The 27,513-nt window shown below is 34.0% G+C and overlaps 1 protein-coding gene across 2 annotated transcripts in view; it reads left to right on the forward strand.

The window, feature by feature from the left end:
- Nucleotides 1-27,513, forward strand: part of Ten-a (Teneurin-a transmembrane protein) — a 183,170-nt gene that overhangs the window by 16,608 nt on the left and 139,049 nt on the right. The window contains exons 1-2 of one of the 2 annotated variants that reach the window (XM_086829326.1): nucleotides 3,647-3,843; nucleotides 4,089-4,395. The exons of the other annotated variant lie outside the window; for it this stretch is intronic. The gene's annotated coding sequence lies outside the window, so the exon portion shown is untranslated. Of the gene's footprint in view, nucleotides 1-3,646; nucleotides 3,844-4,088; nucleotides 4,396-27,513 lie in introns of those variants that run through there. 2 annotated transcript variants of the gene reach the window in all.

Consider the following 27,513-nt stretch of genomic DNA (forward strand, 5'->3'; position numbering starts at 1 on the left):
TTATTCAGCTTTTTAGCGCTAAAACTTTGATTTTATTCCTAGTTTCTCTATATTTTCATACTTTCCCAAAGTCAAGTATTTCTAATACAACTTGGACTACCTTTTCTCGCAGTGCACATCTGTGAGATACAACAGCTCTGTGGGATACTCGCCAGAGTTTGCTTATCCACTTCATTAAAGGAGTTGAGTTGCGCCCCGAGACGAGTCGAGTTTGAGTTGAAAAGGTGACTCTGGCGGCGGGATCGGATCAGGGGTTGCCAAGGCGATATGGGATATATATATTTGTATATATATATCTACACATTTGAAGATGGAATGCCCAAAAAGCAGTAGGAGTTGACCGCAGAGACGTCCCACTGTGAGTTGGGTTCTCTGTGGCTCTTCAGACTTTAGAGACCTTCGTCAGCTCATCGCGGCTCACTTCTTTATTAATTATGCAGTTTTTTGTTGTTTTTATTTGTTGTTCCTTTGGTTGAACTTGGCTCAGGCTTAGTCCGCGATTTGGGTGCCCTTCTCTTTCCCATAATTTCGCGTAATTATATTCAATTGTTTAATTGCCGACTGATTTGGCTTAATTGAATTTGTCTCTGCATGTCACAACAAAAGTTGAAAGTTCAGCGGCAATCAGCTTAGAAAGACCAAAAACGGAAATCGTTGGCGGAGAGGTTAAAGAAATTAAGTTTCTTTAGGGATTTAAAAAAAAAATTATAGGAATTTATTGTAAATATGAAGAACGTATATAAAATAATTATAAGGAAGGCTTTAAAATTCATTTTCATCTTAATAATATATTATTCAATGTCGTTTTACCAATGTTAACTCCTTAAAATTGTTTAAGGTATATAAATAAAAGAAAATCATTTCAATAAATTTAAAAATATCCGTTTTAAAGCTTAATTTCCATAAAAATATAATTCCTCAAACATTTTGTGATATTTTAATTGAAAGATCTTTGAATTTTGTAAGATTTTCATTGAAATTCTTTTGATGAATGGCTGAAAGTTTCCCATTATTTGTATTTCCTTTTTTTTTTTTTTGTTATTTGATGATGAACTATCCCTGGTTAACAAGATATATACATATATATATTCATATCGGCCAACCGAAACGGATCAGCTTACCAATAACAAATGGCCAACTATCAACTATAATAAATACAACAACAATGCGGGCCCACACAACAATAACAGCAACAAATATGAAATGGGAAAATTTCAAAAATATGTTGTCGTCTTTCCTCAAGTGGTGGCGCTCAAAAAAAAAATTAAATAGAAGAAAATGGGAAAAACAAGAGAAAGGGGGAAGGGGAAGTGAGATCCCATCACTCATGTGAAATTCATAAATTCACGCCGCCAACGCTGCAATTAATCTAAGGCCTTCAGACACTGAAAGAAATTGGGAAATAATAACTAAAAATGTTTTATCTTGTACAAGAAAATAATAAAGAAATTGATAAAGATTTTATTCAATATATAATTATATATGATTATTAACAATCATTAGGTTTTTGACCTTCGTATACTTTCAATAAAACCTAATATATTATATAAAACGTATAAACGGATATTTATTGATGGCAATTATTTGTACAAATCAAAGTTTAAAAAATTCATAACTAAGTCAAGAATCCATTAATTTCAATTCGGAAAGCTGTTCTGTGTTATTTTTTATAGCGTTAACAAATCTGCATATGAAGTTTTTAAATTTACCCAATTTAAAATTTTGTCAAATTTTACAACTTCAACAAGATAGAATTTTATGATAAAATTTCGAAAATAATTTTGAAAAATTTTGTTTCTCCCAAACATGGCTAAATCGATTCCGCTGTTCATGCTGATCAAGAATATATATGGATTATAGGGTCGGAAATGCGTCCTTCACTTTCTTTTAAGCTTCTAACTAAAATTATAGTACCATTTTTTTAGTCGATATTCATTGATATTTTTATATGACATTATTTATGATATATTAAAGTTTAAAAATGTATAACTAAGCCAAAAATGCATTAATTTCAATTCAGAAAGCTGTTCTGTATTAGTTTTTATAAGATAAACAAATCTGCGTATGTAGATTTCAAGTTTTACAAAATTTAAAATTTGTCAATTTTTGACCATTCAACATTATAGAATTTTATGATAAAATTTCGAAAATAAATTTGAAAAATTTTGTTTTTCCCAAACAAGGCTAAATCGATTCGGCTCTTCATGCTGATCAAGAATATATATGGATTATAGGGTCGGAAATGTCTTTTTCAAGCGTTACAAGCTTCTAACTGAAATATTAATACCCTGCAAATTTATAAAAATGCTTAGATAAAAGTCGGAAATTTACTTACATTTATTTCTGTAATTAATTTCTCTCCGTGTAAGATCTCCTCTCCTTGCCCTCCCCCTTCTCCCTGGCACCCGTACTGGCCATCATGCTATCCTTTTCTAATCGCGCCTGCGCGACAGCTGTTAACAGCGACGCCAACTGCGCAGCCGCCGCCCGCTGAGTCCGTTGATTGACCTTATTATTGCCGTTGTTGTTGTTGTTTTTGCTGTTTTTGTCATCTGCTAAGTGCGTGTGTGAAAGAGAAAGAGAAATGCGGCCAAATGTCGTAACTGTTAACGCCTCCTTGGCTCTCTTTTGTTGTATTTTGTTTTTGTTTCTTGAGGTGTCACATTACAAGGGAAAGGAAGAGAGAGGAGAGCTAGAAGATCGCCCAGTATAAGACTCTTCTTCATCTTCTGCCACTGCTTTTGTTTTTGTCTTTTTCCATAATTAATTCCCATAAAAAAAATGCATAAAAAAATATACTCACACAGGGCTTAAAAATATGTAAATGTAGTAATTCCAACTTTATGGCAAATCCGGGAAAATAAATTGCTTAAAAATGCAAATCCCTGGCAACAAGTGCTCTCCGAAAGTTAGTCAAGTTAGCCACCGTATAAGAGTTTGGCTTCTGGCTATAAACATACTGTTATACAGTGGCATACTAACTGGCATACTGAAAAGGATGTGCCAAAGAGAGAGGTAAACAAGATTAGGTGGGGGAAAGAGTGCTCGTGAAGTGTTAAAAGAGAGTAGGATTAGGAGTAAGAGTTTGGCTAAGAGTAAAGTAAATAGTTACATAAAACTAATAACATAACATTACTTAATAAAATATTAAACAATATATAAATAAAAAATATATTTTCAAATAAATAAAATCAAGGAAAATAAAAATAAAGAATGCATTTGGAAAATCAGATATAAAAATTCCTATTTTAACTTAAATGTGTTAAAATGATTCCTTTAAATCCTTTCTTAAACTTATTTACAAATGTAAATAATTATTTTATAAAAATTCAATTAATTGAATAATTAACAAAGCAATCTAAAACAGCTGTTGTCCATTTAAATAAAAACAAAACATAAAATAACACACAAAACAAAAGTCGTATAAACAACAATTTAGCAGCAGCCGGTCCTAACAGCACACACACGCGGAAGAGAGCGAGCGCGGAGAGAGTTTCGCCAGAGAGCGAAACACCGGTGCATAGGAAACGTACAGCGAGAGAGCCACAGAGAGAGAGAGAGCCGTCCTCCCTCGCTGCTAAACAAAGAGCGCAACGGTGGATGGCGGCAGCGAAGAGAGCGAAGCCTATAAGTACGAGCCGCAAACTTTATTTTTTTTCAAAATTGTCTTAATTTTCCAACGCGACGACACGGCTCCGCCGCGGATAACGGAAAAGTCGTAACGGAGTGCGACTTCGAATTTCCACACCACGACCGTGTGTGTGTGTACGTGCGTGTGCGTGTGAGTGTCTCCTCGCGCGCCGTCTCGCTTGCACTCGCAGCCCGCGTCTCCTGTTTGTGCGTGTGTGTTGTGTGTGTGTGTGCATCGTTCTTTTCCTTTATTTTTTTGTTGTATTTATTTCCTTTAGCATTTGTTGTTGTTCTTCGCATTTTTTGCTTTCAACAAACACATCCTTTTTTTGGTTTCTAAATAATGCTTTCCTGAGTTTTCCCCTGTACCACGGTTTTCCATTTCGGTTTGTTTTCGTACATAATAAATATATATATTTGTTATAAATTCCTTTTTTGTGTCGCAATTTTTTTTCAAGTGCTCAAAGTGCCAGAGAGAGAGAGATAGAAAAAAACGTAACAAAATGCAAAACGTAATACAAACGGTAAAAGCCAAATAAATACCAAAACAAATAAAAAAAAAAAAAGAAACGGATTACAACTGTTTTTTTGTTCCTTCTTGGATTAATATATAAAAGAAAAGTAAAACTAACGAATTTTTGGATAAAAATCAAGCAACAAATAACCACAACAACCACAACAACAACGGCAGCAGGAAGCTGCAGCAGCAAACATCACTTGCAACAATTGCAATTTTTCCAGAGGAGGAAGCAACAACAACAAAATGTAGGTCACAAAAACAAAAAATCAAAAGAAAAAGAAAAAGACAGTAACAAAGTAAAAAACACATAGAAAATATAAGAAATAACAACAACAACTTGGTGAAAAAACGCATTACGCTTTACTTTTTGCTTAAAAAATATAGCAAATTGTGGTTAAAAACTTTTAAAAATCAATAATATTATATTCATAAAAGAAAGGGAAATAATATTAACAATATAATCTGTTGATAAAATAAAATAAATAATATTTTCAATCATTTTAAACATGGATTCTTGATTTAAGGACTAAAAATGAGACAAAAATTAGGTTTACCAATTAATTGCAGAAATTTTTATACTTATTTAGGGCCTAAACCGATTTTGTAGATAATCTAAAATAAATAGTAGTAAATGAACTTCAAAGAAATTTAAATTAATTGCTTAACAAATAATAAGAAACACTAAAATTAATTTATTTGCCAAGGAAAAATTAGATAAAACAGTGGAAAAGATTAAAGAGTTTAGCCACAAAGTAAAATTATTTTTCAAAACAGAATTTGCTTAATAAAGTATAAAAAATGTTTGTATTCCAATAGATTTCTTCCACAGAAAAGTTGCAATTTAAAGCTAAACTTGGAAATAATCAACAATAATAAGAGAATAAATAGTTAGATAATTAATTATATGAAAAGATTGTAAAGAATGCTAAATATCGAAGGTTTGATTATAAAATTATCTTAAATAATATGAGAATCGATTTAGGTTTCTTATAAAATATACTAATTAATCTATTGGAAGTTAATATTTAAAGCTTTAAAATAAATCAAATAATTATAAATAATTTAAAAGATTATAATAAACAAATATATAAAAATTAAAAATGGAGATCTATAATTGAGAAGATATCAGGGATTAAAGAAATATAAACACTTCTTTCGACATTTCCCACATGAACAAACACAAAGTAAAACTTGTTTAATATCTTTCAAATAATTTTATTTAGCAAGCAAACAAAATAATTAAATTCTTGCAAGTACTTAGTACAATTTGAGCAACTTTAAGCTTGAATTAAGGTTTTAATTTGAATTTAAACGAATAAACATTAACAAATAATATCATAAACAATTTAAAGCGCATTCCCCAATGCAAAATGAACAATAAATGACCCAGAAAAGTCATCAAGTGTAACTGAAAATGCTCATAATAATAATAAACAACAATGTATATTAGCTAAACATTTTAAACAATAACTCAACCTTAAATAAATATTTGCAGTGGCATTAATAAATTCCGGCGTCAACTTCAAACGCTTTTCACATATATTTTCCGTGTTTTGTGTGTGAGTGAAAATGTGAGGACCAAAAAAAAAAGATGGTTAATAATTTATTTTCATTAGTTTTTAGTATGTGTACGATGGGTGTTTAATGTGTGTGTTTTGTTGTGTTCTTCTTGCTTTTTTTTGTTTTGTTTATTTACCGCCGCTTTACAATTTCATTTCATTTTCGGTGCTTGTTTTTTTTTAATGTTTTTTTTTTTTGCACATTTGTTTAATGAACAAACGCAAATGGTTATTGCTCCGCCGTCGTCTTCTATGACTTTTTTTGCTCCCCGCCATGTGTTTGTGTCAAAATGTATCTTTTCGCTGTATCTTCTCTTTGGGGGCGCCCATAAATCAATGCCGACGGCAATCAACGGTCTTGCTCCGCAGGCGGATGGATTTATAGGCATATAACCCAAGAATAATTCTTTTCCCCTCTTTCTCAGTTCTTTGGATTTTTTTTAAATATTTCTTTTTTGAGTCTGCAAAACTCCCGGGACAATGTGAAGTGATTCGTGGCGATTCGCAATTAAGCAAATTGTTGAAAGAGTCCGAAAAAACGTTCGATTCAATCAGTCTTCGAAGGGGGTTCTTTTCTTTTTTCTCGCTGTGAAATTAATGCTTAATTGAATGGGAAACTTTATGGAGATCATAAATTGTGCAATTGAAGATGTAAAGTGAGGATATTTTTATGATTAGCTGAAGAAATTGCAAGGAAAATGCGAGGAAAAATGCGAGGAATGCTGAAAAAGTAAAAATTACTACAGAAATCGTCTTTGTTTTCCTTGTTTATCTTTTAGTTTCTAGAGTAAAACAACACAAAATATGGACAATATCCATTAGATATTTGGTATCTTGACAGATTTCTTCATTTATTTCTTGCGTAAAAATGCATTACAATTTTGAAATGTTTATTTTAACAAGAATATATATAAATCACCAAACAATTCATTGTTTATTTTGGTATTTTTTTGTATAGAACCAAGTAATGCCTTCTCTTGTATTTTGTTTATTCCACAAACTAAGCAGTCTCAAGTATCTAAAGAATAATGTATCTATTAGATATAGTTTTCATTCGAAATATATTCTTGGTATTTCAATAAATTTCCAAGAGAAATCTCCCAATTTGAAATATCAATTTCAATGATGAACTTCTCAGGTTTCTTATCTGAAAGATACACCGATACGATCCGAGATCCATAGAAATTCCAGCAGCTGTTTCTGCCGCGCGCTGTTGCCGCTTTTCTTTTGTGGGCAATAAAAGCGGCTTAAAACCTGCTCGAAAAAGTGCAGAAAAATCAAAGGGACGCAATGTTGACGGACTGATATTCCTCTCTTACCTTTCTCCCTGTATCCCTTGGATCTTTTACCTGCTTTCGCACAGCTGTTGTCAGTTTAGAAATGTATCTCATGGATGCAGTGCGAGTATCTCGCGGACAGGTATCTCACAGATTAGGTTGAGCAAGATAGTATCTTTATTTCTATAATTTTAGCATCCTTTAATAGTAGTTTTATATTTTAAATATTACATCTTTTAAGCAAAAGATACATTTTATAGAAAAGTATCTTTTTTGTATATCTTTATCTCTCACTGGCAGAACAGAAATCCGCTCAAGTGCACAAATTAGTGCAACAAAAATGTCAAAAAACTTCTCTCTCTCTTTCGAGAAACTGACAGTCCGCGTGATGAGTGTATGCTCGTGTATCCGCAAGATGCACTTGCAAATTGCTGTAGTTATAGATACAAAAGCCGAAATAGCAGCAGGATTTTTGGCCAAACTGAAGAGGAAGGGAGGGCGGGGATCTTGAGGAGCGGCGGCGGCAGCCAGCCACTTGAGATGATTTATGATGCCAGTCAGCCTCACAAGTGCAGACAGCAAAAATAACAATCCAAAAAGGTTTTTGCCATTGATAGCAGGCAGCCTCTCCAGAAATTTTCAGAGAGACGAACACCGGGAACCCATGATGATGAGGCACAAAACAAAAACCCAGGCCAGAGCCAGGAGGAAACACGATGGAAAACATGGTGAAAATAGGGGCGTGGAGGGGAGGAAGAGAGAGATAGAGATAGAGGGGTTTTTGCTAGAGTTTTCAAAAGGTGTGAAGCACACACACACACACAAAACCTTGAATTGAATTATTCAAAAAAAAAACAAAAATGAAAAATATGCCTAGAAAAATATATATATTTGTAAAAAATATTCAGTGCAAGAAAAGAGAAAAGGAAATTAATGGAAAATGTCTAGAGAACTTGTTATTAATTTTGGAATATTTATAGAGAATTTTAAATAATGTTTTCTGGTTCTTTAAGACAAGAAACTAATATATTCTATGGTATATAATCTTTGAGATTAAGTAGTTTTAGGGTTAAAAATATATCCTGCATTTTCCATTTATTAAAATAAAATCAAAAGGTTAAAGATATAGAAATCAAGTCAGGGTTTAGGGAAAATCTTTTCATTTCAAACCTTTTCCTATTTTTTTTTTTTTTTTAATAAATTATTTCTCAACTCTGTGATAAATCCAGCTATCATTTAAGAGGGTTTTTAAACCCTTTAAGATTTCTTCTCAGTGTTTTTTTTTTTGTATAAGTAAATCAAAAACAAAGCTGCCGGAGAAGGAGCTTGGCAACAATGACGCGGCTAAAAAAGAAAAAACCCAGAAGATGAGGGCTGGCCAAGAAGGAGCAGCGATGGATTGGTTCTGAGATGCTGAAGATGCTGGAGATGCTGGAGATGCTCGATGGAGATGGTTCCAGGTTCGCAAAGATGGAGGAATCTTTTGGGAGGGAGAGCATTTGGTCATTACCGTCATGCCTTGTCATAGACAACATCGTTTATTTTCCAAACACACTCGACGAGGGAAGAGAGGAGGAAACTCTCCTCTAACCGTTTTCACACCTCTCCTTTAGTCTTACCTGGGAATAGGGAAAATATATACACATATGTGAAAAATACTTGACTGATTTTGCATTTAAACTCGCTGTTGGATTTATTTTCCATAATTATTTTGGAAATTTATGCAGACAAACAAACCATAAATCCCCACAAATCGTTTTCAAATGAATTGGAGCGTGTGGCAAGCAAGAAAGAAATGCCAAGTGATAAAGGGTGCTGCTGGGGAGGAAAGGGAACGCAATCGTAAATCGTAAATCTCTCCTCTATCTATCTTTCTGCTTTACCAATTAAACAAATTCAAAATTTCGAATTGAAATCGAATCAAAATGTAATCAAATCGAACTAATAATAATATCAACTCGGAGCTGTGAAAAGCAATTGAAAGTTTTCCCAAAATTGGAAATTCGATAAGAACCTGTTGAGTAAGGGTTGGCAGTTGGGAGGGAGTTGCTCATCCATCCCGGTTTCCATCAGGAGTAGGAGCTAATTTGCCATGTTTAGCATTTAAGCATCTTTACAGCTCTCGGGGGGGAGGGAAAAGCCAGCGGGAAAAGCTGTGGAGTGCCACTGGAAAAGTCAAGTGGCTGTGGCACACACGCGTTTGCAGCATCTCTTCTCCTCACTCTCCCTCTTAAGACGTTTCGCAGAAGCGAAAAGTGAGCATTAAAAATAAAACCCAGAGAAATGCAGGCGGTGGCTGTGGCATAATTAAATTTTCAACATTCACCGCCTGCTCAGCATCCTGTCGCGAAAATCTAGACCAACAACAGTGCTCAAATATAAATAAATATATAAATGCAGATATATATGTATCCGCAAGAGGACAGTAAGAAATATCCTCGGGTTGTCCTTGTACCGATTTAAAGCATTCGCTTTTCGCCCGACAGGAAAATGCTTTTCGCCGCACTGAAAAACTCATTAAATGACAGCAAATGCATTGCATTTTTCCTCCCGGAAAAGTTGCCAAACTTCTCACTAATGCCAGTTCTTAGTTGGGCCTGCTCTCGTTTTTCTTTTTCTCTATTTTTTAAACCGTGCCAACTAATTGGATGGCAAAGCAGGCTTAATTCAATTCCATTTTCTAATAGTTAAAGCGACAGCAAACAGCAAAAGAGTTAAAAGCTAGCAGCTAATAGAGTCAAGTCAAGGTTGACAATATTTTATTTTTCTATAATAATTGCGCAATAGTTTTAGCCAAGAAATTGGGTAAATATATCTAAAAGCAGACTAAAATATATAAGAATAAAAGGTATCATAGTCAAAGTTCCTTCTCTTAGCATCCTAAATAGTTGTTTAGCACTGGTTAAAAGTGAAAAAAGAGTTTTAACACACTTGGTTTAGTTTAAAAATTAAGAAAATTATTAATTAAACTTGCCTAGATTCCTTTATTATTACTTAAACCTAATCCTTTTAACAAAAGGTTGTTTAAATGTAAATATTTCTCAAGGGAATTTATTTAATCCCTAGAAAACAGTGTTGGAAAGTGACAAATGCAGCATTTGTCATGTTTAATAGTGTTGTAAATATCAAAATTATTAAAATTAAGCCAAACTTAAATTGTTTTCCAGCTGAAAATGCTAAAAATGTGGCATAAAAATCCATTTCCCTGTCGATTATAAAACTCATTTGGTAATATAAATCACCAAGGGGGAAACACAAAAATATATAGAAACAAGAAATCCAACAAAACGTTGCAATTATTTTGTTGAACTTTTTCAAGGAAATAATTTCTCGCGCGCCTTAAATCATTTTCATTTGGTGGCTTGTGTTTTATGGGCCGTTGGTTTATTGTTTCTTAAAATGTATAAAAATAAATGAGCTAAATTGTTGCTGCTCCTTGGCTGCTGAAGTGATTTCGCTGCCGCCCTAAAATGGTCCAAAAAAAAAACCCGAAGCCAAGAAGCTGAAACAAAAAGATGCCTGAGCAAATTTTTCACATTTTATGGGCAATGTTTTTTCTTCTTTTCCTGAGCGTGACTTTGGTTTTGATCATTTTTATTTTCCAACGTACACACGCATGTTTGTTTATATATATATAAACATATATATTTATATATATATGCATTGCATATTTATGGCTGCAAATATATTATGCGTATAATTGTTGTTGCCTCGTCGCCAAGTTTTCTCGTTTTTTTTTCCCTTTTGCACCTTTGCGTCGTCGTTTTGTTGAATCAATTACAGGCAGAGCTCCCTTCTTGCCCCTCAAATATAAGAAGCAAAAAAAAAAAAAAAAAAAAATAGGAAGGAAAATGGGAAGAAAAGCTGTAGGAAAAGTGTAAGGAGCAAAAGGAAAATAGAACGCAGACAGGCTGGCAAAAATGGCAAATTATGGCACCCCAGAGATGCGCGATAAAAGCCCATTTACTTAAACTGAATATTTATTATTCCTGTCGCTGCCACCTACTTCTCCTGCTCCTACTCCTTCTCGGCTCCTGACTTTTCGCCCATTTCACATTTCCCATTTCCCATTTCCCATGCAAAACGCTTGACTTCTCTCCTTTTTTTTTTTTGAGGCGGCTGCCTCTCTGTTCATATGCCGCCGCGGGTTTTTCTTTTTTCCGTTTTTTTTTCTTCATTTCCCACCAAAAAAAAAAAAAGGAAAAGTTTGGGGTGTCATAAAGTTTGGCCTCCGCACCAAAGTTTGATTGAATTGTGTGCGAAGGGAATGAGGTTTTAGATGAGGAAAATCTTAGCTGTCGTAGGAAAGCTAGGTTTTAAAACCTTTAAAAATCAATCTATTAAAGGAAGAAGTGTATAATTTTGTATCTTTTAAGGTTTAAAGAAGTTGTAAACAATTTTTAAAAAATATTATAAGATAATCTGAAGACTCAAAAATAATAATTAGTTGAAAAAGATATTAAAACCTTTTTGGAAATCTTTTGAAACTTGTAAAACTAGTATAGTTTTATTTGATATTTAAAAATACCAAAGTATATTTTTATTTATTTATTTAAATGTAGATTTAAAAACCTCAAAATAATATTAATTACTTACTGAGAACACCCTAAAATCAATAATTATCTAAAAAAACCATGACAACCCTTTGGAAAATACCTTTTAGCCTAAAAAAATATAGATTTTATATTTAATATAAACAAATACTTTAATGAGTTCCCTATTCAGTTAATATATATATATTTTAGTAAAGAAATCCCTTGAAGAGATCATTTTACCGAAACCTTTTGTTAAGAATATCCTTTTGATTAGAAGCCCCGATTTCTTGGAGTTTGTTATCAGAAAGGACATTCGATACCCAAAATGAAATTCGAGTTCAGAGATTCAAGCACAAAAAAAGCCAAATAAATATAAAGAAATTAATGAAGTAAATGATAGGAGAGAATATATATATAAAATATACCATTCTGGTGGTGGAACCGAAACCAAAGTGTTTCATAATTTTCGAATTCTAAGCGCCGCCACCGTCGCCATCGAAAATTCCGATAAGGAGCAGCCCAAGCTCAAGACCAAGGAGCCAGAAAGAAAGAAAGAAAGAAAGAAAAAAATTAAATAATTTATGTTTTATGTGGCACAGGAAACGCTGCCTTCTGGGGGTTGTTCCGAAATAAAATAAAATAAAATAGACAAGAACGGAGCGGAGCGGAGTGTAGCACTCAAGTGATTTAGGAAGTGTTTGTCTGCGTTACGCTTGGTTAGTTGATAAAAATCAGTCGACGCTTTTGTATTCTTTTGGCGTTGGCCCTTCGTCGTCTCCCTTTTTCCTTATTTTGGAGGCGTGTTTTTTTGAAAAAAAAAAAACCAAGCTTATGAGCTCCCTTTGAGTCTCTGAATGAGTCTCTGACTGAGTCTGAGTCTGAGTCTGAGTCTGAGTCTGAGTCATGGTCGTTGTTGTATCCCCCCCTTAATTGCATCGACTAAATTGCATTTTAAGCTCTCTGCGTTTCGTTAATTTCTGCACCATTCGGTATGATTTATAAGGACACGCCCTGAAAACAACCACAACAACCTAAAAAGATGGCAAAATAAAAATCTGAAACTCCTTTTCAAGGTATCCCTGAGATATCTTTAAGATTTTTATCTCTTGAATTTCTCGTTTTGTCTAAAGGTTGCATTATGATGCAAAAATTTGTGTTGTTAAACTTAAATTACAGTTTTTAATATCATCAATTTATAAAACAAGTTTAAGGGTCTGAAAACTCTTTAGAAATTATAATTTAAAAGTGCCATTTGCTATATTTCTAGCATTTAATTAGCAGAATCTTTGTAATACTTCAAGGAAAGTAAGCTTTAAGATACATTTCAAGTTAGAAATAAATTGTTATACCCTAAATATGGTATATCTTTAATATTTATACTTTATATAAAAGCCAAAAACATTATATTTTAGCTGCTTAATAATTATTTTAATTCAAGAAATATATTTTTAGCTTCTGAAAACCAAGGGTTTCTTCTTAAACTCCTTTCATAATATAATCCAAAAGTATACAGATAAAAAAAGGTGTTCCCTCTTAAGCTTTGTATCTGTGGGATGTACAGATCTCAAAGTTTTGTATCTGTAATCTGTTAGTTTGTCGTTTTCATTCTGCTTCTGGTTCTCTCTTGGCTCGTAGATTGCATTATTGCGTGCCAAATATGAATCAAAGAACGCTGAGAACGTAGAGAACGTATCCACGAGATACACTTCCTGTGCGGTGGGTTTTTGTTTTTTTTTTTTTTTTTTTTTTTTTTTTTTGTGGTGGAGCACAGTTTAAAGTGCCATTAACCCACAATTGCACAAAAGCCAAAAGATACACAATCCGTATATCTATCTATTGCTCTCTTTTCTGTCGGTCTTTTGGTGTTTCCTCTCCTTTCGGGTCAGTTAATTGCAAGTTTTACTCGGCTGCGTGTCAAAATATCATTTTGTGTGTTAGATACAGAGCTGTTCTTTTTTGGTTTTTATTTCGATGCTTCTCGTTTTTGTGGGCTGGCCATTAATTGTCGTGGCCTGTCATTTTGCGGTACGAATCTGTGGCTAAATACCGTGTACCTGAGGCTCGCAGATACAGATACAGAGATACAGAGATACACCGATACAGATACGGATGCGGATGGGCTGTGACAACATTTCAATAGTTTTTGTTTGGCTTTGCGCCTTCGGGGGTTGTTTCATTGAGTTGGCATCGCGACCAGCTGCTGCGCAGGATATGCCACACACACACACAGGACACCTTTGTCGCGATAAATTTGAAATAATTTGATGCGTCTTGTTTTATTTGACAGGCAACAAATTCGTGGCCCAAGGGTTTTTCGAATCATCCCAGTTTTGGCCCTGCACGCAAAATGTAAACAAGTCGCCGGGACTGGCAATTAAAAGGACCTTTTGTATTTACTTTCTTTTGCTGGGGTATATTGTATTTGTGGTCATTTTGTGTCACAATAAATACTAATTGTATCCTTAGTTAATTTGTTTGTATTTAGATATGGAAGAAACTATGAAACATAGATAGAAATAAATTTTTCCCTTTTATTTTTTTTTTTTTTTGGAAAATATAATGTTCCAGGACATTGAATAGTCGTGACACTTTCGACCTTTCCTTCTTGCGTTCCTTTTGTGTTTCCCATATAGGGAAATTCAATTTGTAGATTAAAATGTACTCCCTTGTTGCATTTGCTTTGTTTTTTCTCCCGTAATAGCCACGTGGGGGTTTTCCTCTCCTTTCTTTTTATTTTCCCTCACTCTCTCTCTTAGTTTTTCCTGGGGGCATCGGGGATTGTGGTTCCGTTTCCAATCGAGGAGGGCGTGTGGTTCCTTCTTATTCGCTATCTTGTTTCGTGCTGCGAACAATTTTCAATTAAAAACTAAACGAAATCGTAATATATATTGAACCCTAGGGTTGGGTTTAGGGTAAAATGAATTAAGGAATTAGCCGAGAATTAAATGGGAAAGTAGGAAAATAGGGTAAGAGGGGTGGGTGGTGGTTTCCCCACAGGGCGGATTGATTAAAATTGATTGAGCGTCTATGCAAATCAAGCGGGGATTATGTCGAAAATGGCCATCAAATATATATATATATATAAGGGTAAACAAAGGAAAATAATGGACAAAAACCCCAGCGACTGAGTAAACAAAAATATTGATAAAAGATATAAAAGTAAACAATGAGTTTGAATAATTAAAGATGCGATAAGAGCATTAAATAATACAAAATGAGCCAGTTTATCGCATTTTAGAATTGGTAATTAATAGAGTATATATGAATTATTAATAGAGAATTTTTAGAAATTATTTCATATAGGAAAATTAATTAAGAATTGAATCGGAAAACGGAACTAAGCTCATAAAATATTTATTGATTAGTATTTTAATATGTATGTCAATTTTTTCGCCAAATCCAAGTTTAAACAACTCATAACTCAGCCAAAAGTGAATTTATTTCAATTCTGAAAGTAGTTCTATGCTAATTTTTATTAAATTAACAAATCTGCTTACTAAGTTTTTGAGTTTTACAAATTTTAAAATTTGTCAATTTTCGACCATTTAACAATATCAAATTTAGTCACAAATTTTTTAAGAAAAAATTTCAAAAAAAATTTTCTCCCAAAAAATGGCTAAATCGATTCGGCTGTTCATGCTGATCAAGAATATATATGATTTATGGGGTCGGAAATGACTCCTTCAAGCGTTACAAGCCTCGGAATAATATTAAAATGCCGTTTTTTAAGCCGATTTTTATTAATATTTTTATATTACAATTTTTATGATATATCAAAGATTAAAATATTCATAACTAAACCAAAAATACATCAATTTCAATTCGGAAAGCTGCTCTGTGCTAGTTTTTATAAGGTTAACAAATCTGCATATTTCTATTTTAAGTTTTACTAAATTTAAAATTTGTCAATTTTCGACCATTTAACAATATCAAATTTAGTCACAAAATTTTGAAGAAAAAATTTCAAAAAAAATTTTCTCCCAAAAAATGGCTAGATCGATTCGGCTGTTCATGCTGATCAAGAATATATATGGATTATAGGGTTGGAAATGACTCCTTCACTTAGTTTTAAGCTTCTGACTAAAATTATAGCTCCATTTTTAATTGATATTTTTATATTACAATTTTTATCATAGTTAATAAGTGTTCAGAGTTACTTAATTTGCATTGATACTTCCTGGTCAAAGGTACCATTTAAAGAGACTTACTGTTGAAAGATACTTCTGATTAGAGATACTTACTGTTCAGAGTTAATTACTGATCAGACTTACTCACTGGTCATAGTTACTTGCTGGTCATAGATACTTACTGTTCAGAGTAACTTAATGTTCTTAGAAACTTTCTGATCATAGTTCTATAAATCGTCCGATTGTTCCTATGGTAGCTATATATATGTATATATATAGTCCACCGATTCGGCATGCTCCGATTTCTTTACCAGTAAAATTATATAGAAGAAAAACTCCATAGTTTCGTTCAAATAGCTTGATATATCAAAAATTAAAATATTCATAACTAAGCTAAAAATGCATCAATTTCAATTCGGAAAGCTGTTCTGAGCTAGTTTTTATATGGTTAACAAAACTCCTTATTAAAATCTAAAGTTATACTAAATTTTAAAATTGTCAATTTTTGACCACTTGACAATATCAAATTTAAGACCAAAATGTTCACAAAATAATTTCGAAAAATTATTTTCCGTCAAACATGTCTAGATCGATTCGGCTTTTCATGCTGATCAAGAATATATATAATTTATAGGGTCGGAAATGACTCCTTCAGTATTTTACAAGCTTCTGACTGAAAGTATAATACCCTTAAATCCAAGATATATTCCTTTTTAAATAAATATAGAAACACACCAAATATTAAGATAATAAGATAATAATAAGATAAAATCTATTCATATCTTTTTAAGCAACAAATAAATCAATTTTAGGTCTAAAGGACAGCTTCAAATGCCATAAAAAATGCTCTGCTTGTAAAATCCTTTGCGATTTAAACTTTTATATTGCCCTAACGCTTAACTTTTGACTCGCTGCCTCCACTTTTCTCGCTTAATATTTGCATTATAAGCACTTTAAACCATTTTAACTTGCACACAAACCCCGCTTATTTTTATCTACAAACCCTTTTCATAAAAAAAGAAATACACTGCAAGAGTAAGAAGTAAAGGGGTTGGGAAGAAGGAAAAAAAATGCAATTTCCGCACAGACGCACACATTTTCCGGCCAGCAAATACATATACATACTTTAAGGATATATATATCTATATATATATATATATTTATATAGGAAGAGATAGAGGAAACGCGCGAATGGGAAAACTCAATTTCCAAACTAAATTCAACTAAGAAAAAAATAAAAATAAAATCCAAATAAATAAAATAGGAGAAAAAAAAGGAAGAGAGGAAAAACCTCGTGTGCAGAAATTGTGAAAATTGTATTTGGCAAACGCATTAAACTTTCATTTTTCTGTCAGGCCAAGGATAACACAGCCAAATAAGGCGCCGCAAATGCAAAAAAATAAAAATAAAAATGGAAAATATATATTAAAAAAATCAGGGAAAATAGAGGAAATGCACTCACTTTATGTGTGTGTGTGTGTGTGGGGAAAAGATATTTGAAAATCAAAGCGAAAGTTCTCGGCTTTTGTCTGTCCGCAGGATTCAGGATCCTTCCACGGGCAAACTTTGCTTAGCTCTGTCTATCTCTTTTACTCCCTCTATCTCCCTCTCTCTCTCTCTGTCGCTGCGCCGAAAAACTTTTGTCATGAATTGAGGCTGGGGAAATGTGCGAGAAAAACACATCAAAGCAATCAAAAAGTGACGCCAGAGCAATTGAAAACTTTTCGCATGAAAACAAAAAAAAATCAGCCAAAAAAACAATGCGAAAAAAGTCACAGAAATTACCCAAAAAAAAGTAGAGGAGATGGAGAAAAGGAAGGAATAGAAAATGCAACGCATCAATGCATTTTCCCGACGGTTGGAAATCAAAAGCTAAAGAGTCAAACTCACTCCCATCCCTTTTTCCGCCCAGTTAATGGCTTTGTTTGCCATGGCCATCAGCCAAAAAAAAGAGAAAAGAAAATGAAGGAAATTCTGGAAAATAAAATAAAATAAAATAAGAGAGAAACTGCAACTTCCATCATTTGTTCCACTCAAATAATGAGGTTTCCTATCCACAGTAAATGCTGATTATACAGTATTTATAAGGATTGTTTTTAAAATGAAAAATATGAAAATTTTAAGCAGAAAATAAACTTAAATCAGTTCATAAATTAAAGCTAAAGAAGTGTATTTTTATAAATATAAAAATAAATAAATAGAAGAATAGAAATAAATAGATTTCTGTGACTACAAAATAATAAACAAAACAACAATATTATACCTAGAATATATCATCCTATAAATAATAATAATAAACCCGGCTTATGGACTTCTAAAATACCTTTTCCCTTCATTTAAAAGTATAAAATATATTTCCTTAATATATATATATTTCCCTCTCTATATATATTTGCTGGCAAGCCAGCTTAATGTTCCTATTTTGTTCCAACTTGTGCTCTCAACTTAAATAATTTGCGCATAAAATATAATTTAATGCCGGGCCATCCCCCCCCTTTCCATCAACTTGCTTGTTTGCTTGCCAGAAATTCCAAACCAGAGGCGCCGGCTGTTGCAGTTTGGAGGGGGTGAGGGGGTAAAAGGGGGTTAGAAGGGAGACCTTTATGGCACCCATAGCTTAGGCGAAAACGAGGTCAAATGCAATGCAGACGCGTGCCAATGCGAGAGAGTCTCAATTTGGCAGCAGCAGCCAACTGTAGCGGCTATATAGCATTTATACATATATACAAATATATATATATATATATATATATATATATATAGGAAAGGAAAACTCACCCCCCACCCTGCCCCCTGGAAAATTCCCACCCACATTCAGCCCGTTTCCTGACAGGGCAATGCAGATGCATTTGCCTGGCGATGAGATTTACCCGCTACACACAATATTTCATAAAGCCAGGGAAAACTTTCGAGGTTTCAAGCTTTTCCAGCAGCAGCAGCAGCTTCTTGCAGCAGGAAAATGCTGGCGGCAGGAAAATGCCTTGGCTGCAGCACCAAATATGTGTGTGTGTGTGTGTGTGTGTGAGCGAGCAAAGTGGAATTTTCATGGCAAAAGGCAACATTTTTCCTGTATTGATCCTGCATATAAGCCAAGGATAAATGTCTCAAGAAATTAATCAGAAAATGCAATATATAGTATTAAATTTAATTTAAGTACCTTTGCGCAGTGATTTTTATAGTTATTAAGAGTACCAACTTTCGCCCTTATAAATAGAAGAGTAGAGTGATCACTTTCATAACTTCCGCATGCCTGTGGAATGTTTTTTGTTTTGTTTGTGGTTTTTCGTTTGGCGGTAATAGAGTCATTTCCACTTCATAACCCCTATTACAATCACCAAATAGGCCCCCTACTGAAGTCTAGACTCTAGGCTATACTTCAAAAAGCACTGGAAAAAATCTAGGTTACATTCTACACAAGTTGAAAATGAAAAAAAAAGAAAAATATATAAATAAATAAGAATATAGATGAATATATAAGATTATTTGTGAATATAGAGGAATATAGAGGAATATGGATGAATATGGATGAATATGGATGAATATGGATGAATATAGATGAATATAGAGGAATATAGAGGAATATAGAGGAATATAGAGGAATATAGAGGAATATGGAGGAATATGGATGAATATGGATGAATATGGATGAATATAAATGAGTATACATGAATGTAGATGAACACAGATGTATTTAGATGAATTTAGATGAATATAAATGAATATAGAGATATAGAGGAATATAATTAAATTTAATTAAATAAAGATGAAATGAATATAGACTAATACAGAGGAATAAAGATGAATGTAGATGAATATAAATGAATAAAAATTAGAAATACAAACCTTACTTGTCTAAAGCTTATTTCTTTTTACATTTAAAAATGTACAACTATTTCTTTCTATGTACTTTCTTGATCAGATTGATGCTCTAATTTAGATCCCCATATATATATATATAAATATATATGTTTTTATTTGGATCTATTGCACTGATGAGAGCCTGGGTTCAGTGCTTTGTTGTTCCCGTATTTAAATAGCAAATGATTAGCTTCAATTGGCTTCAATTGCGTATGCAACTTAATGCCCAAATTGATACGTATTCCAAGCCGAATATAAGAAGAGATGTAAGAAATCTTGTGTCAAAGCTTCTTTCTCCTCATTTCACTCAACGAGAGAGACGTTCTTTTTTATTTTATTTTTACGTTTTGTTTGTTTGAGATAAAGCCCAAAAGCGCGAGACGGCAAAGTCGTCTTCGTCTTCGTCTTCGCCATCTTCAGCCAGTCTATCTGTCTGACTGTCTCATTTTCTATCTGAATCGCTTTTGATGGGATAAGTAGTTGGACGTAGGAATTGGAGATGGGCGACGGGGTTTCACATCACGCACATTCATTTGAAGTAGCTTCACTTTCAGCACTTTTTAAGAGAGTCTGCTGAGCCGATTGAAGTGTCTGGCAAGTTAAATCATTTGGAAATTTGAGGGTTTTGCCCTCTTCTTTTCGTCTCTAGTAGTAGTTGACTTGACTTGCCTTGGCTTGGCTTATTCCGAATTTAAATTGAACAGATACAAAAGTTTCACTGCCAGAAGAGAACTTTTTATAGATATATTTTTTTTGTAACTCTGTCGAGTTATTGGGTGTGCAAATATTTGCTTCATTATTGGGCAACTTCCTCCCATTATGACTTTGGGAGTTTTGTCAAGTATTCTTTCTTTGTCTTGAAAGTTGAAATGGATTTAAATCTCTCTCTAGATTTAAAATAATAGAGAAATACCTTAAATACTTGGATATTTATGGTGTCTGCAGAGATTATTTAGTTAATTTATTATTTCATTCTTGCTTACTTCAATATTTTTTAATGATTTGTTTCAATTTAAGCAACGGAGCATGCCCGTGACCTTTGCCTGTGGAGGGAAAGATATGTGTGGGTTGCAGCAGATACAAAATGCTGTTGAGATACGGATACAAAATGCCGGGGCTGCAAATGAAAAGTTAAACGTTGCGTGCTGCGCCTGTTTATCTTACGGATGCGCCCTGGGATGCATCACTCACTCAACTCGAGCATAGCATTTAACTCATTCGTATAAAAGATACAAAAACCGCGAATGTCGCTGTCTCTGTCTCTGTATCTGTATCTGCCGCCGTATCTGCATCTGTGAGATACACAGTGCTTGAGCAAACAAATGGGAGAAGCCTCCGCTGCTGCAGCTACTTCTGATTCAGATTCAGATTCTGTTGCCGAACCAACTTCTGCTCATTCATGGCGTTGCACTCGATTAAAAGTGTTTCGTGTGTGTGTGTTGCACCCCTCGCTCCTCGCATTTTCCTGAGTTTTCCATCGGTCCCCTCCTTGGCCTTCACTCCCTTTTGGGTTTCCCTCCCCCCCCCGTTTTTGTTGTCGCTTTTGTTGCAGGAAGTGCTCATCTTCATTTACTTTGTTGTCGCTGCCGTCTCTTGACGTTTTTCGGTTTTGCGGATGACACTGTGTGTTCGGTTTGTGTTCTGTTCGGTAAAGTTCTGGGATGTACTGCAAAAAAAGAATTGGAGTTGAAATGCATTACATGACATTCATTCTTAATTTTGAATTTTATGAGCCTTGTTTTGTATTAATTTTGAAGATTTTTATGGATTTTAATAGGGATTTTTATTAATATTTTATTACAAAACGCGCAGATTAACGGCTTTGCCTGAAATGTGCAATCAATGATCAAAAATAGAGAGTTTCCTTAGCTGCTCTCTGTGAAGAGCTTCGATGTTTGCACTCTTCATTTAAATATCATTTGCTCCCTTTCTCTCTCACCCTTTCTGTCTCTCTCTTTCTCACCTCCCTTTCTCTCTCTTTCTCTCTTTATCACCACCCTTTCTCTCTCTCTTACTCTCTTTCTCACCACCCTTTCTCTATCTCTCTAACACTCTTACTCTCGCTCTCTCTTGCTCGCTTTCTCTCCCACGCTTTGCCTGAAATGTGCTATCAATAAATAACAAGAGAAAGTTTCCTTACCAATACTCTAAGGGAACTTTGGATATTTTCCCTCTTTTGAATTTTCTTTTTACAGATCTTCGTAGAATTGTTGAAAATAATAAAATCCTTATAATTCCCAAGAGGTTTTAGCTTTTCAAAGGTTTCAAAGGCAGCGAAACTCTATGCCGCAAGGATTATGATGTTAATTTTTAAACAATATTAATTTTCGTAATACAAATGCACATCTGTATACATTTTTTCTTGAAGTGCACTGATTCGGTTTAAGATTATTGCCAATTTACAAGCCGCCTGTCTCGCTTGCACATTACCTACACCCGTCTCGCTCACGCTTAAGGCACTCTGCTAATTAAATATCTATGAATGGCGGTCTTAGCATACTTGTGTGTCGTGTATCTGCAACTCTGGCAATGTATCTGTATCTGTATCTGTATCTCTTGCTCTACTGCTGCTGCTACTGCTGCTGCTCGTCTCGTTTGTATTTTAATTTAGCATCTTTGAAATTGCCACAGGAAATTGCTTTAATTTCCATTGAGTGTTTCTTGTTGCCGAAAAACCGAATTGCCCCTGTTTTCCGTCTGTTTCTCTTTCTGCGGTTAAGAGCAAGATTATCCCAACCGCACACACACTTTTCGAGTGGATCGAACTTTTGCGTGAAACTTTTCCTCCCCTACATACATACACATATCTTAAATGCTTTTCATTAATTTATATCGCGAAAAACCCACAACAAACAACCCGCAGAGCACACCGAGCACTTGAGAGGAGGAGGATTTAACTGGATTTTTGCGTGCAGTTTCCGGTGAAGACATCAATCAATGCGATTAGACAATTCTCCCACTCAGAGAGCAAGAGTGAAAGTGAAAGTGAAACTGGAACGCGACGCATTAAAATCCAATGGCCAATTCTAGGTTCTAGGTTTCCCTCCCCCCACACACACACACCCTCTCACCCACCCACTCGAGAAAATCAAAGAGGAACCAAAAACACTTGAGCTCATTTCCCAGGCGCTGCTTTTCCCTTTGATCTTTCTTAAGAAAACCAAAAGAAGGAAGCCCCTTGCGTGCACCGCCCAAGGAAAAACCAAAAGGGAAAACCCTGAATGGAGTGGGTTTTTTTGGGGAAGGCCAAATAAAACACATCGATTGATTGGTCAGCTTTTTCGTTTTCTTTTCTCTAGTTTTTTTTTGTGTAAGGAGGACTGGGCGGAGCAATTGAAGTGCGAAACCCGAAAGAAAGGCAGCCAAATGGAGCGAAAATGCAAAGGCAGAGCAGAGCCCCAAAACCAAATGCCAAAAGTTTTCACTGAATTTTCACAAGGTTTATGCGGTGTTTAAAATTATTTATGAACTTTATAAGGGAGATAAATATTCTATATTTAATTACAGATTATGGTATAAGAATTAATTGGGTTAAACAAAAGGTGCATCTTGAGACTATGAATAAATATTTAAAATATTTATTTGAGATTTAAATACTTAAAGAAAACAATAATTCATTTTAAGACAATGAATTACAATATTAATTTACAATTAAATACTTCTTTACAAAGTCATCTTTGGTATTTTTTAATATATTTCTTAAATTAAAACAGACTCTAGGTTTCCCAAAGATATTTAAAATGTTTCAATCTAATATCTAATATTTGAGCTCCGTGAAATTGTTTCACATTTTTAAAACCAATATTTGTGCTACATCAGAATTTTCTATGACTTTAAGCTTAAGATTTTCATTCACTTTCTTATGGGTTTGCCATTACCAACGCATAAACTGCTTAATTTTTAGTCAGTTTGTTAGTTTTATTTAATTTCTGTTGGTAAAAGATACAACTAAAAGAAGAAAGGAAGCTAACTTTGGCATCCCGAAGTTTGTATACCCTTGCAGATTGAAATTTAATCACTAGGAATTAATACAACATAATTTATATATACATAAGTTAAAAAATATTAAAGTAATGCCTGCTTTCATTTCATTTACTCTGTTTTCCTTTATTTTCAACGATCATTTGTATGGCAGCTATATGATAAAGTAGTCCGATTTTCATAAAATTGTACACAAAATTTTATATTAATATATAATGGCTATATATTAAATTTGATGAAAATCTATTGAAAACTGGAAAAGTTATAATTTTTTCTTAAAATTTTCCTATTGTTCCTATGGCAACTATATATATGTATATATATAGTCCACCGATTCGCCATGCTTCGATTTATATATTAGTAAAATTATAAAGAAGAATAACTCTATAGTTTCATTGAAATAGCTTAAATTTGTTCCAAAACAAATCTCGCACATCTGTACTTATGATTCCCAACTAGTTCTAACCTCCCCGGAACGAAGTGTCTTCTACCGGCCATGTCTCAGATATGTGTTGTGATACAAAAGTTGCAAGTCATTGTTTACAAGTGTTCAAAGTTAGTAACTGATCATACATACATACATACTGATCATAGATACTTACTGATCATAGTTAATTAATGATTATAGGTACTTACTGGTTATAGATACTTATTGTTCAGAGTTACTCACTGCTCATAGTTACTAATTGATCAAAGTTACTTACTGCTCATAGTTAATTACTTATCATAGATGTTCCTTCATTGCGTTGCAAACTTGTGACTAAAATTATAATACCCTTCAAGGGTAGAGCAGGCAGTCACAGTTCCATTCAGATACAAGTGTACTCTCCGGCACAGATACATTTTTACGGGCGAAGCGTGAATTGCTCCCCGGGGAATTGGCGTTCCATTGGATACACTTCGATTTGGTAGATTTGACAATGCGCAAAGTGTCTGCTCTCTGTGTGTGTGTGTGTGTATCTGTATCTGTATCTGTATCTACAACTCGCAGATGCCAGGCATTTCATTTCATTTCATTTCATTTCATTTGAATTTAGTGGCCATAGTCGGCTGACTAATGATGAAAGTGTGACCCAACTTTTGGGGCCATTTGCAGGATGCCATCGTTGTCGTTGTCGTCTTCTTCTGGGCAGCGGCATCTCGCAATTTATTACAAATAATATATCATCCCATACCATTTCATTTTGGATTTTCTATTTGGTATTTGGTATTTGGTATTTCACTTCTCTTCCTCCTCGAAAAACTTTGAGTTCGTTTTCAGTTTGGCATATTTGTCAGTGTGGCATTACTAATTGGTGATTACGAGCGGAAGTCGACAAAAATATTTGATGCTCTTATTTCTATTTTGTAAAACATTTTCGTATTCCCATCTCCTTGGCTTCTTTGCTCGTAAAAAATAAAGAAAATAAGCCAAACAGGAGCACGGAAATTCAAGTGGCTAAATTTAAAATCGAATGCACGCTGCTGCTGCTGTTGGGTTAATCTGTATCTTCATCGGGTTGTATACATAAGATATATACATATATGTATCTGTATCTGTATCTGTAGCTGCTGCTTTTCATCAATGGACTTGGAATATCTGGCCGAGTGCCAATTATTGTTGCAAGTCTCCACCAAGTTGTCAAGAAGTTGTGAGTTCTTCGGGCCAACTGCAAAGCCTGCTGCTCATTTGCATGTGTGTAAGGAAAAAATGTTCATTCATTGCACCAAAAAAAGAAACAAAATTAAGCCAAAATAAATGGCAAATGGGGGGAAATGGAAATTGAGGTGAGGGAAAGGAAAATAGAAAGTGTTTGAGGGGGAAAATGATGGGGCATTGCCCGCCTAATTACAGGGTGCAAAGCAAAGATGCCAATCAACACTTTAGATGCACCTGTTCTACCCTGAAAACTGGTCAATATTTAGCAGATGTTTCTGAGAAAGTATCTTAAAAAGGAAGCATTTTAATTGATTAAAAAAATGCATTACAAGGCTTTGTTAGCACCAAGTTTTCTTTATAAATTAATATATTTTTAGTTAATTTACCTCTTTAACTCTATTCTACATTCCTTCCAATTCCATCACCATTTTCCCTGAAGATTGTTGTTTTATTTACCATACACCACACATCTTTATGGTCTGCATTTTCCACTCACATTTCACCCAACATCTCTCCTTCATTCTTTTTCTGTTTGTTGGCTTTTAATAGTCGCCAAGGAGGAGGAAAACTACAACTAAAACTAAAAGTCTGACTGTGTCTGTGATAATTATTATGGCACTCTTGACGCCTTTATTGAGTGTAAAACGTTTCGCAGGCGGTCGCCGCGGATGGATATTTAGATGCAGATGTAGATACATTTTCAGAGTCTGCTTAACTTTTCTCATTTCGTATGCAAAACGATCGTTGGCGATAAGCCGATCAAGATTGAAATCTTTAAGCCAGTTACAAGGTTTTTCTTTTCGAGGATGGGTATGGGTATGAGGTTACCAGGTAATATCTGCCTTTATAGCTCGTCTTCTTAACGATCCATCCATGTGTGTGGCCTTTGGTTTTGGGAAAATATCTCGGGCTTTGCCTTTAGCTTGTTAAAATGCAACATCGTCGTTGTCGGTTTACTGAAGCGAAACTTTCCTTAGATTTAACCCCCATCAGAGACACCCCACCATCCATCGACAATCCATTCCAATTTCTGTGACCGCTGAAGCGACAAATAAATGTTATAGTCTTTTTTAAACTAAATTGTGGGGTCTGCACGGAAGAGAAAAAATAGGGGGAAATCTTCGGGGTTACTTTGTTGAATTTATGTTTAAAAATATTGGAATTGTATATAATACAAGAAAGTGAAGTGAAGTAAGATGATTAAGGAATAATATATAAATAATATATAATATCATACATCATATCATATCATATATATAATCACTTAAAATCATCATATAATATATGTATCTATGAATAATATATAAATAAAATGTAAATTCTAGGTTTTCAAGTGAGATTTAAAGTTTTTATGGTTTTGAAATTTAGTTTTATTATTATAGGGCTTTTATAATATTTTTAAATTATTAACTTGATATATAATTGTCTTAGAACGAAAGTATTCATTTGTTTTCAATTTGAAACATAACTTTAACTTGTTTTTACCCACAAAACTACTCATAAATTTGACTAACTTTCATTGCCTTACCTTCCTTGACTTGCTCTGAAACCAAAGTATATTCTTACTATAATTTTTTCCAGTGTAGTGTGCCTGTGTGGGTGGGGCCCAAATCGTGTAGAAGGGGTGGGAGCAGACAAGAAGTGTAGAAAATAAAAAAAGGGTTTGGGCTTTTTTTTGGGATGATCATCATCATCATGTCTTTTGGGTGTCTCTCTCCGTTTCGTTTGTGTGGGCAGATCGACGGATCGCCAGATCATGGATCCATGGATTCCGGAACCCAACTCTTTTCTTAACAAGCTGTCACTCAGTCAGTCAGTCAGTCAGTTGGGCCTTTTGACGGGTTGTTTCACCAAGAAAATCGAAGAGGAGCAGCAGAAGAAGTTGGAGTGTGAGTTGTAGAGGAAGTGGAAATTAGCTCGAAATCGATGGGAATCATTGATAGATGCGATGAGTTACACAATCAACTGTCAAGTATTTTATTTTCAAGAGCTACAAATGGTGGGAATCGAAATTGTAAGACAAAAGTTAGTAATTATAGACAAATTAAGGTGTTTTAAAGCATTTGAAACTATCTTTGTATTTTTACAAATTCTAAATTCTAATTAAAATATTTCCTTTAATTTTAAAGCCTAAAATCTCTTGTATTAATTATAATAAAGCCACTTAAAAGATGGTTCCACATTATCTCCTGATTGACTCTGCCTTCTGGGCTTCTTTTTGGTTTTCTGGTTTCAGTTTCGGTTTGAAGTTTAAGGATTTTTGGTTTTTGTGGTCTCCATTATCAGCTCATGACTGCATGTAGATTTTCCACCCGGGGAAAACTTTTGCTATTAAGCACACGAACACACAAAGAGAGAGCGCTGTGCCCTAGAAATGTATAGGAACT

The sequence above is a fragment of the Drosophila serrata genome, unplaced genomic scaffold (genome assembly GCF_035046125.1).
Source record: "Drosophila serrata isolate PLE 108 unplaced genomic scaffold, ASM3504612v1 contig_190, whole genome shotgun sequence".
Lineage (NCBI taxonomy): Eukaryota > Metazoa > Arthropoda > Insecta > Diptera > Drosophilidae > Drosophila > Drosophila serrata.